We start from the raw sequence: 11519 nt of genomic DNA, 5'->3' as shown, positions 1-11519 counted from the left end.
TTCGCTACTTAAATGATGTGATTGGGTAAATGGATTTCTCTACTTCCTAGAAGTGTGCTTCTACACACTCAAGCAGCAATTAGAGAGAAGAGGTTGCTCTGCAAATTGACTCTGTGAACCACGTAGTTCATCTTTTTATTGTGTAAAACATTAAAAATTGCTCCTAATCAATCCACTTCAACTTTCAGTCTAAAAATTATTTATCATGCCTTTCAGCCTGGAATGCTTCTAAAATGTTTTCCTGAAATTAACTAAAAGGAGGTGGTATTTGTGTCATTCAGCAGATTATGGTCATATGAGGTAAATCCTACCATGGCAGCAACAAAGAGACTACATTATTGCCAAAGGGTTCTTGATTAATGCTTTTAGAATAATTAGTCCCCATTTCAGATATAACAGTGGCCTCTTATTTAATTAATACATGATGCATCGTTTGATTGCAATAATATTGAAAAAGTTCATTTTTTGGAAAAGACATTTAACTATTTTGAACTTTGTTGACAGATAGCAAATCCCTTACTAAACACACGTTCTTTTTAGCTTTTGTCTCTCTGAGACCTACAGTGGGACTTTTGCCTTTGTGGATGTTGATATTTTGTCATGGGTTTGCACAACCTGATGGAGTCAGGAGATATGATTTCTACTGCAACTAGGTTGACAGCAGAAAATAATTTCATTTGTGTGCTCTGTTTTCTGTAGTATATAGGGATGATGTTCATGGCTGGAGTATTGCAAGGCTTAATTAATTACTCTGGAGAACATCTGCTGAAAGAGGCTCTAAAAAGTACTATTGTCTGAATAAGTATTTTCAATCTAGTTTTGTATTCCTCTGGAAAATAAAAATCATTAGAGGTGGTGAAAGATAAGAATTCATCCTCATGAATAAGTAAAGCTTTTAAAGTTTTTCTGTTCTGCACTGGAGTAAACCAATCCTTTCTTAAGTATTTTCACAAGTAAAATTGCACTGAAATATCATTTTATGGGTAAAATATTCAGATTTTCAATTTCATTCTCTCCTATCTGAAGTTATTATCTGACCTAGGATGTAATAAAATATTTCTAACAAAAAAAAAAAAAAAAAAGTGTAGCTAAGGTAGTGTCCTTCAAAAGTTCCAGCTTAGAAAATATGAATATTTTCCAAAAAATGTGTTTTTAAAATGTTGCCGTCAGATTTACTGATTTAAATATGTATTGAAAATATATATCCTACTGGTGATGAACCTTCACTCATTCCCAAAAATGTCACGATCTAAGGTTATGCAACAGTGGCTTCTGTATCTGTTTTTATTTTTGCTGAAAATAGTGATACCACCAATACATAATCTTCTGATTGTCATAATGTTCCTATTGATATGCCACAACAATATTTAGAAGCTGAAAATCCATTAAGATAGGTAGATGTCTTCTGTAACTTTTTAAGAAATAAATTAGTGCTATCATTCTGTACAATGTGTGTGAAAATTGCTTGTGTGTACTTTAATGCACACAGTACATTATTGTTCATGGCACCTCTAGAGAAAGCAGCAGTTAGCAAGTGAGCAGGTCTATTCTGACTTGTTGATGGATATGGGCAACAAAAATTCACATTTCAGTTCCAGAGTTTTCTTGACAAAGAGCATGAAAGCAAAGGAAAAAAAATAAAAATCATAATTTTCAGGTTAAATTTTTAGTGCTAAAAGGTGCAGAATGGAAGTCTGTTGGACCCAATCAAAAAGAAAGTTTGTGCTGAAATTTTTATAGGGCAAATTTCTGATTAGAATGGGACTTCATGATGAATTATTCTTTTTAGGTGAATGTGTCCCAGAACAACAGCAAGGATTTATATACACTTCCCACCTTATCTTCAGAGCCAGTGAAAGCTGACTTGGGAAGAAAGACAGATTGTAATCTGTGAAGACTTCATATGTAATACTGATAAAAGCTGCCTTGAGTGCTCTACAGGGTTCCCAATGGTTGGCTATGATCAGTGAATTTGTCTTTCTGATTTCCCAGAATGCCAGGCAAAGGGATGTAGGCTGAGCAGTCAGTTGTGTTAAAAAAAAAAATCTCACAATGCTTGTTTGGTTTATCACACAGCATCCAAATTTGGGTCTCAAATCAGATGAGAGATACTGTTATCCTTTAACAAGTGTACCTGCAGCAAAGATATTATATCACTTTTGAGTAGTGGGAAGGGACTTTTCAGAAATATTTGGAAAAGGTTGTTTAAGAGTGCAGATAAGTGGTTGGCTGAAGATGAAACAGAATTTGAACTATAAAGAATATGGTGATACTAGCATTAGTTGCACGATGGTGGAAGACTACAGGTCTACACTGGGCCTTCTAGTAAGCTAGCTCAAGAAAAGCAAGTATGCAGGTAGAAGAAAATAGGAGTTAGAGCCACTATTACAGAAGCCCTTAAGGATATTACTACATATTTGAAACTCAGATTAATTAGTAATGTAAAGTTATCTCAGCTGCCACCACATTCATCAGCATGAAAGTATGGATTTCTGTATGTAAAACATGAAGTTATCTGGGTGTTTATATGTTTATAAAAATACAGATATGTACCTTTTTTCATTTGTTCCAGAAAAACAGGGGAGTTATAGAACTTAATTATTTATCTCTTAGTTGATATACGGATATCAATTTCTGGGAAGGGTGAATTTTAATTTCTTACAAACCTCAGTCATGACTCTGGCTTAATATCACCGTGCAAAGAAAAGCAACAGCTTTTTTCCATGCACTTCAGTATACTATGCCTGACACCAAGATGCCACTTAGATGCTACTTAGATTCCACTTAGATGTGATCTTGTGTCTGTGACTCCTTGTCTGCTTATCCAAGCTTATCCAAACCCCACCACTAGTTAGGCCTTGAAGACTCAAGCTTGCTGGCACTGCCGTTGAACAGCAGCTATGCTCTTCAGTCCTTCACAGTGGTCTCATAGGCAGAAGTGCAGGAGAACTTGCAAGATCTACATCTTCATAGGAATATCAGAAAAAGTAGCAATCAGAAAGGACCACATTTTCCAGTCTCTCTCTCTCATGCAGAGAGTGTGAGGAGCACATTGGTTAATCCACTCTTAGGAAATTAATTCTCCAAATAATTTGGTCAACAGGTTTTTCTGACAAAAGATCTGGAATTTCCTGTGAGCTACTCTTATACATAAGAGAAGATAAATAATTCAGCTGATGCCTAGGCTAGGTTTGACAGTTCTGTGAAAAAGATTGAGGATTCTGATTAAATTTATTAATCTTTCAAGGTCTTTTGCTTTTCTTTGGCAATATGGGACCAGTAGAAATTCACTAATCACAGCTTCTGTTGCCCTGTAGGAGGGATGTGAAATGAGGGGGGAAAACATGGTACCAAACATTGGTTTTCAGATTGGCTGTTGGAACTACTTGTGTATGATGGAGGTTTAGCTAACAGGAGTGAAAAACTATGATGGTTGGAATGTAACTGCATGCTTTGTCCCTGCAAAATGTTAGAATACATAAGCCCCTATATGGCATCAAAATCTCCCTCTGTGGTGTGATCCTCAGTGTGCGGCAAAGTACATGGTTTTCAGGCTCAGGACACATGTGCTAGAGGTAATGCCAGACTGAATGGCTCCTGTGAGAGGACACTTCAATGGCTGGCAGCATGATACCTTACAGGAAAAGACTTCTCTGCCCAAACCACCAAGACTAACCTTAGAAATGGTAGAATGGAGCAAAGTGATTGGCATCTCAGGTGTGTAAGTACATGAATGTGCAGCCTGAGAGACAAGGAGGAAGGTCTCATGCACTGAATAGACACAAAGGCTCCAGGAAAAACACGCAGGGAGGATGACATGGGGACAGTCTCTGTGTAAAGAGCAGTCAGATGTGTGGGCCAGACGGCAGATGGGGAAGAACTTGAGAGCCAGCGTAGGAGTAAAGACCAGCAAAGCAGACAGCAGAGTGGGAGTGAGTTTGTCTTGGATGAGTGCAGTGGTGTTTTGGAAGCAGGGGGGCCAGAGGGGTGGCTTCTGTGGGAAGCTGCTGGAAGCTCCCCTGCTCCCAGTCCTCCCACCTCTGCCCAAGGCTGAGCAGATAGGGGAAGCTGCATGCACCTCTGCAAGTAACATATTCAAGAAAGGGAAAACGATGCTGCAAAACCAGTAATACTATAAATACTCTGCAGAGCAGAGGAGGAAGTGAGAGCAATGCCAGAGCAGAGACACCAAGATCAGTGAAGAAAGAGGGTGAGAAGGTGCCCAAGCAGAGATTTCCGGTTGGTGAGATGACATCTGTTCCCCTCCAACACATGGAGGGATATGCTGGAGCAGTCCCTGAAGGAGCACGGTGGGATGGACATGGATTTATAGTCTCTGAAGGATCACAGTGGGCAGATGTGGAGCTGCAGCCAGGGAGTGTTACAGGAGTGCTGATGTGAAGCTGCAGCCTGTGCAGGATCACGGGGCAGATACAGATCTGCAGCTATGGAGGCAGTGGAGGTGACTGTTCCCGAAGCAGCCGTAACTCTGTGTGCAGCCCAGGCTGGTGCAGTCTGTGCCTGAGGGACTGCACCTGTGGAAGGGATTCATGTCGGAGGGGTTCCTGAAGGACTCTCTGCTGTGAGAGGTACCCCGTGCTGGAGCAGGGGAAGGATGTGAGGAGTCCTCCCCCTGAGGAGGAAGGAGCAGCAGAAACACCGCGTGGGGAACCTGATCCCCACTGCCCCGCCCCTGTGCCCTGAGGGTGAGGCAGCAGTGAAGAAATTCAGACCCAGGAAGAAGGGAGGTGTGGAGGGAAGGTATTAAGATCTGGTAGTGTTTCCTCCTCCTGATAAATTATTTGTTTTTCTTTCCAAGTTGAGTCTGTTTGGTTTTGCCCATTACCAGGAGTGAAAACCTCCTATCCTTGTCTCAATTAACAAGCCCTTAGGAGGATTTTCTCCTCCCTATCCCGCAGTGGGGGTGGAGGATGAGAGTGTGGAGGCCTGGTTGATGCCAATTGGGTCTAAATCACTCCAGAGACCTGCTGGAGGAAATCCAAAGGAGGGCCATAAAGAGAGATGGAGTACCTCTCCTATGAAGGAAAGACAGACTGAGACAGTTTGGATTTTTCAGCCTGGAGAAAACAAAGCTCTGTGGCCTTCCAGTACCTGAAGGGGGCCTACAGGAAAGCTGAGAAGGGACTTTTCACAAAAGCATGTAGTGACGAGACAAGGGGTAATGATTTAAACTGGGTAGATTTAGGTTAGATATTGGTAAACAATTCTTGACTATGAGCATAGTGAGGCACTGGGACACATTGCCCAGGAAAGTTGGGTTTGCCTCCCTTGAAGTCCTCAAGGCCAGGTTGGATGGGGCTTTGAGCAACCTGGTCTAGTGGTAGGTATTCCTGCCCATGCAGAGGGTTGGAACTAAAGGATCTTTAAGGTCCTGTCCAACTCAAACCATCCTGTAATTACATGGTTCTGTGAAGTTACTGGGACTGAATAGTCTGCACCCAAGGGTGCTGAGGTATCTAGCATTCTTTGAAAATCTGCTCTCTGTCTTCCAAAGACAATAAACAAAGAAACACAAATGCTAAATGTGTGCCCATTTTCATAAAGGTCAGAAGTCAGCCCAGTGAACTACGAGGTGATTATCTCAGTTTGATCCCTGGAAAAGTCACAGATTCTTCTAAAGGCCATTTCTGAGCAGATGAGGGTGAAAAGGTGAAGCCATGACCAGTCAGCCTGCATTGTCCAAGGATATATTATGCCTTCTCAATCTGATTGCTGCTGGTAAAAAAATGTTTGGATTTGCGGACATGAGAACAGTAGATGTCATTTACCTTTAACAAGGCTTTTAACACTGTCTCCCACAACATTCCTGTTTCCAAGACAGAATATGATGATGGACAATAAAAAATCTTTGAATGATTGGTAGTAGTTAATAAATCTTACTCTTCCCAGAGGCTGGTAACAACAGGAGTACAGCAGGGGTCTGTCATGGAAGTTGTCCTGTTTGACATCAGTGACAGGGGGGGAGGATGATGGACCTTCTCATCCCTCACCATTTTTGTCCATTTGGTGTATGACTCCAAAATGGGGGAAGCAGTTGATAAACATGAGGAAATAGCTACCATCCAGTAGGAACCCACTGACAGGAGCTTTATGAAATTCAATAGGGGCAAGGGCTTATTCCTCGAAATGCTGAGACCCTGAAAATGACATGGACCCTGGCAAAGGCACAGGTTGGGAATGGACCAGCTGGGGAGAAGCACTGTGTAGATGGCCTGAGAGTAGCTCATGAGCAGTGAACTGAGCAGGCACAAGATGCGCATGGGCAGCAGCAAGGGTCAGCAACCTTCTGGGCTGTGTGAACAGTGTCAAGGTCAAAAGTTTGGGTGGAATGATTATACCTCACCACTCAGCATTTGTTAGGCCATATATAGATGCTGCAGTGAGACTGTAGAAAAGATGTTCCTAAACTGGAGAGAGTTCAGCAGAGGGCCACCAAGACAGTTGGATGACGGAGTACAGACCCTGTGACAAGAGGCTGCAGGCCTGGTTTTAAAGTTTTACCTGAGACAGTTGGCTTGGGGTGTACCCAATAGCAGCTCTGCAGTACCTTTGAGGAGGTCACTGAGAAAATGGAGCCAGGTTATTCACAGTGGTCCATGGCATGAAGCTGAGGCATGAATTCAACAAGCATAGACCAAAACAAGCAAGGTTGAGGCTGGATATCAGGAGACATATTTTCTATATGAGGAGAGCCAAACAGAGGCCTGAAGAGATTATGTTACCTCTAGCCTAGAAGGCTTTCCTGGATAAAGCCCTGAACAGTCTTGTAGGGTGTCAAAGCTGACTCCAATTTGAACAGGAGGTTGCAATAGAGGCCTTTGTTCCGTCCAACTTACATTATTCTATGATTCCCAAAAAACCCAAGAAACCTTGTAACACCCATTCCCAAAGAACCAATTATCACCACTCTATTCAATATCCATTCTCCTTTTCCTTTATATTAATTTGAAGCTCTGTCAAGACATCTCTTTTTTATGCAGGAAAATTATAAATAATTTGTGAGACTTGGATGTTCTAATGCATTGCTTTTTGTTTTGGGGGTTGCTCAGGCACCTGAAATTAATTCCAGTTAGAGAGAGATACAAGGTTGGAATTCAGGCATATATGTCACAGACTTTTCTTGTTAAGTGCTTGAATAACACAAGAACACTACAAAACAGTTAAAAAAAGAGCAATATATTAACATTTACAAATTTATTGCCAGGCACTTTTTGAGGAGTTAATCTTTTGAATGTTATTATGAGGAGACCCTGTTTTGAAATCCCCATAAAAAAAGATTAAGAATAAGACCTTAATGAATATATTTCTATTGAAAATGGGGACTGTAGCTAAAATAGATGAAATGTTAGTGCTCACAGTAGTAAAGCATTTCCTTGTATAGGAGCATGCTGTTTACAAAACCAAGAAAAGATGTATTTTTCAGCAATTTACTTGGTACTTGAAAGGCTAGAATTACTATGACAACATAGCAACAAACAAGAAGGAATTGCAAACAGATGAACCACAACATTATAAGCAAGATAGAATCAAATCTTTTCTAAATTGAGATAGCTTTAATTTATAGCAAACATTTTAATGAAGTGTTTTTTAATTGTTTCATACTGCATAGTAAACGAGGCAAGTGTGTAGAAGACGGAATTATGTTTCCCACACATTTCCACAAAATGCATTGTAAGGGTAATGGCATCAAACTACTAAGTCCCAAAACACCTCCCACCTACCTTTGTATATACTACTAGTATGAAGAGTTGGTGTTATCTTGCACAGCAGTTGGTCTATGTACTATAACCTCTTCCTCTGTTAGTGACTAGAATTTCTTACAATGAATAAAATATTTCTTAAGTACAAAGAGGTACCAGTGAGACTCATGACAGTGGTATGTAAATCTCATGGTCTGTCCATACTGTGTATATGGATTTTTGCACTGCTAGATGTCACATGCGAAGTCACTGTCTTAGTGCTCAAAACACAACTTCATCTTTGAACTGTAGGCAACATTTGACAATTTTTGTTTCTAAAAGTGGGGGTGGATACACCTCATTTTTGTTGTTTTTTTTGCCAGCTAATGTAGGCAGGCCAGGAATGATAAAACACTTTTTAAATTTCACTGTGTTATAGCTTGACTAAGTGCACAAGGGTTGAGAATGTGAACAGAAAGACTCCTGTTTTGTTCCCCGCTTTGTCAGTAATTTGATGATCCTCTACTTTTTAATTTCCGCCTCTAAGCCTTGAGCCTTTTCTCTAACACAGTCAAAAATTTAACTCTTCAGGCCCTGTAAGTATCAGATTAAAAAGAAACCCTGGAAACTAAGCACACCTTATTTGTGGCTCTGAAACATTGGCACAGCTGTACTCATACTTTGTTATAAATGCCCTTGATTCTGGCAAACAAATACACTACCATGTAGTTATGCTAGTTTTCAAATCTAGTCTGCTAGAATACAGATTAGTTTTACGAAGCAGGTATAATTTAGAGTTCTATGTCCCTTCTTAAATGAGTAGAGTGTCCTCAACTTGCTTCCATGGAAATAGGCAATATTTACTACACAGCAGGTCTGGTAGTAAACAGAGTGACAATCTTTCAAGCCTCATTAGAAGGAGAATTGAGGGGGAAAAAGTGGAATAGGAATTACAGTTCTGTAAAATCTTGGGACTGTACAATTCCTCCTAGGACAGGATATACCCAGAAATATACCTCAGATGGAAAAAGGGCAAGACAGGTTTGGCAACAAATCATGAAGAAGTTCTCATTCTGAGATGAAAAGATGAGACTTGGAAGAGAAGAAAAATCTCACAATATAAAGACCAGAAAAAATGAGACTGAAGAGCCTGGCAGAACAATGCCAGCAATGCTAATTGTGCATGGAAAAGGAAAGACCTCTCAGGGGGAGTAATTCTGTAAATGGGAAAACATGCTTTGAAAAAAACCACTCATAAAATAAGTATGCAGTAAAGTGAAAGAGTCATCTACAGTGATTAACAGTATGTCAGAAGAGGCTGGTCCTCTGCCTTTGTAAGTGGCAGAAACCTACTCAGTGTTTCTTCTGTTGGATTTATTTTGTTCTTTTGCAGCTTCAACAGCAGCACCTTCAAAATCCATTTTCATGGTTATTATTTTGGCTTCGCAGTATTCTCACAACATTACGAAATCATCCTAGTTGGTGAACAAATCATTGGCTGCTAGTGTAGAAGATTGGGATCATGAGCATGAATTACTTTGTTGGCATTCCCTTCCTCCTCATGGAAGAATAGCCAAGCAACTTGGTAAATATTATTGCTAAGAGCCATCTTTTCCTAGGACCCCTTAAACACACCATTGCCCAGACTGTAAACAGTAGAACCAATAAGAATGAAACTCCTATTTGCCTGACATGAATCTCCCACACAAAACACTGAGTAAACTTTGAGACTTTTATTTTGCAGAAATCAAGTCATTTATAATTTCTGTTTACCTACTGGTACAAGTCTGGCTCAGAGCCTTCTATCCATCTTTTACTAGAAAACAGTGCCCTCTCCCTCTCCTCTCTCCTTTTTTTCTTTTCTCCTCCACTGACACAAGCTCCTGCAAAGAAAAGTTGGGTCTGTACTTGCTAAGGAACAAATTTCAGTCTGGAAATACCAGGTTTTTTGACTTTTGGTACCCTTAAGTATTATGAAACATATACTACCTCTAGCTGATCTATAGAACAGATATTTTTAAAATACTGTTTATTAAAACTTTAAGGTATAAAGGTGAGAATAAATATGCGTTTGAGGGGTCAGTAGGAGACATGACTTTCATGGCCAATTAAACTTTGAATGTCAATATTAACTATTTTTTCCAGCATTAACATAGTTGATAAAATCATCTGTACATGTCAAATACAATTTTATGCCTGAGGACAGCAGCTATTTCTACTTGTTCTTTCAGATTTTTCAAAACCTGATCCAGAAACCAGAAAACCTGGTGAAAAAAGGAAAACCTGCTAACACTCAGTTGTGGGCTTCTGCAGTCTGGTCAGCCAGTGTCACTGTCATCGATTCCTGCCCTTCCTTACAGCAGGGTTGCATCCAGCTGCCAGGATCTCTGTGTCCTATAGATCATACAGACAGGCAGAGTGGGAGGCTTTTTCCTATGAGATGATGGGATAAATGTAGGGCTGTATTGTTGGGCTTTAGTCAGTACTTTTTATGAGCAGGATTATCATCAGCATCTCTGTTGTCCTGTCCCACTACTAGTGACCAGTGCCTTTTCACTAGAAACTCAGAACAACAAATCTCAGCAGCCTGCTGAAGTCAGCTGAAATATCCTCAGGTGTGAAAATGTCTGCAGGTTGCACGGAATGACTTCAGCATATCTCCTCATGCTGTCATTTATAAACATGCTTACTATGCAGAATACTTCATCTCTGCAGTGTTTTGTGGTTCCTTGTTTAGTAGTGTGTTGGACAGTACATGCTTTATGTGGACTGGTACTATAAATGAAGGAGTGTTTTTTTATATTTATAAGGAAATCCTTAACACACCTTTCTTTTTAGTTCCTTGTAAGCCCTTAATAAGCCTTTCTTTTTTTCTTCCTTCTTTGCCCATTCCCTCTGAAAAGGATGCTGAACTACTTTAGTTTATATATTTATCGAAAGATCAACACTCTTCATAAATATACCACTTAGTATCTGTGGGTTACATTGCTTTCTACTGTCCGACCTCAATCTCCCTAAATCTCATCTTGCCCAATGGGCTGTAACTTAAAGTTCATTTGAAACTCTGAAATAAAAGCATGAGGGTTGATTGAGTCCTCTCAGCAGTCATGTGATGTAGGTTTAGTCACAGTTCTGTGGAACACAGCAATGTTTGGAAAGATAAAGAAAGGTCTTGAATTCGTGTCATGTTGAAAGATTTGAATTGTAGGATGTTCCTAGAGGGCTAAGGTGCAAAGGGAGCTCAGAGCTCATCTCCACCAAGCTCCATGGGCAGGGACATCTCTCACCCAGCCCAGGTTGCTCCAAGCCTCATCCAACCTGTCCTTGAACACCTCCAGGGAGGGGGCAGCCACAACTTCTCTGGGCAATCTGTTCCAGAGTCTCAGCATCCTCCTCCTGAAGAACTTCTTCCTAAGATCCAGTCTGAACCTCTTCTCCTGCAGTTTCAAACCATTTCCCCTTCTCCTAGGACTGGACACTCTTCTGAAAAGTCCCTCTGCAGCCTTCCTGGAGGTTCCCTTCAGGGATATGGGGGCAGCTCTAAGGTCCCCCTGGAGTCTTCTCTTCTCCAGGCTGAACAATCCCAGCTCCTCAACCTGAAGCTATAAAGCTGACCAACTCCTCTAGAAAAAAAGGGGTACTTCCCATCCATTCACTGCTTTTTTGTTGTTGTTTTTTGTTGTTGCTGCTGATTCCAGTGACCTTCTGGTATCTGAAGAGGCTCCAGGAAGGCTGGAGAGGGACTGGATGCAGTCCTGGGTAATGTGCTCTGGGTGCTGCTGCTTTGGTGGGAGAGTTGGACTGGATGATCTCTGGAGG

Source organism: Calypte anna, chromosome Z (assembly GCF_003957555.1).
Source record: "Calypte anna isolate BGI_N300 chromosome Z, bCalAnn1_v1.p, whole genome shotgun sequence".
NCBI classification, from domain to species: domain Eukaryota; kingdom Metazoa; phylum Chordata; class Aves; order Apodiformes; family Trochilidae; genus Calypte; species Calypte anna.
Note: the sequence above shows the minus strand (reverse complement) of the source record.